Genomic DNA, 1,250 nt, shown 5'->3' on the forward strand with positions numbered 1-1,250 from the left:
AACTCAAACCAGCAAAACTCAAACCAGCAAAACTCAAACCAGCAAAATTTCTCCTAATCCAGACTGAAGAGAAAGTGTTTTTTCCAAAGCCAATGGCCCAATAGTTTTAAAAAGCCTCTGGAAAGTGGAGGGAACTTCTGAGGTGGCTAAAGAAGGACAAGTGAACTTCCAGAAACACCAACCCACTGCACCATCTCTCAGGATAACTTGGGAAAGGGGAAAATATTCGGCTTTGCCAAGGAAATTCCTTATTCTGCCTTCAAAGCTGGATGTAAATCCTTGTGTCCATCCAGCTGTTTGGCACAAAGCTTCAGGTTTGAGTTTTCCAGGTGTTCAGCTGGAAATTACATCCCTGGCTGCACATCCCAACACTTCCAAGGGGCACAGGACAAAAGCTGAGGTATTTTAGCAGCAGGATGGGGTTGAAGAGAGTTTAGGTGGTCAAGGGGTCCCTCAAGTAGAATATTCACACCCCAAGTAGAATATTCAGGTGTGTTCTTCCCAAAAAAATCCATGTCTTTGCATTAAAAAAATAAAAATAAAAAAGCCATCCTCGCCTCAAACCTTTGAGCATCTACAGACATCCATCAGCTTTTCCAGAACCCTCCTCAGATATTCCACAACCTTCTCCACCTCCCACCACCGTGTTTGCCCAGGGGGGTCGTGGATCTCCATCCCTGGAAGTGTCCAAGGCCGGGTTGGAGCAACCTGGGATAGCAGAAGGTTGCCCATGGCAGGGGGTTGGAATTAAATGGGTTTTAAGGTCCCTTTCAAAGCATTCAATAATTCTGTTTGCAGCTTTTCCAAGCCCTACAGGAGGGTCTCTAAATGCCTTAAATTCCCTTCTTCACTTCCCCCTCCAAGATGCTACAACAACAAATGAACCTTGGTCTGTATGTTGGATACTCCAGTCATGGCAAGAGGTGGAGAAGAAGCCCCTTTACAGCACTGACAGAGGTCCAGAGGCACAGAAATGGGCCTAAACTTGTCCTAAATGGATCCTGAAGGCTTTTTATTTGCTGCAGAGCTCCAGCTTGTCCTGAGATCGTGACCCACCTTGTCTGAGGGACATGAAAGATCTGCCACGAGCCACGGAGTCACCTCCCTGAAGATGCTTTTGCTCAAGCTGCACATTTTGCTTTGGGACACCAGAGGTGGTTTCTACTTGCTCTTTTAGGCCTTTCCAGGATATTGCCAACCCTGATCCTGAAGCAATGGGACAATGTTTCACTTTGCTGCAAAGCTCCAGC

The sequence above is a fragment of the Neopelma chrysocephalum genome, unplaced genomic scaffold (assembly GCF_003984885.1).
Source record: "Neopelma chrysocephalum unplaced genomic scaffold, ASM398488v2 Primary Assembly neopelma1_174, whole genome shotgun sequence".
Classification (NCBI taxonomy): Eukaryota; Metazoa; Chordata; class Aves; order Passeriformes; family Pipridae; genus Neopelma; species Neopelma chrysocephalum.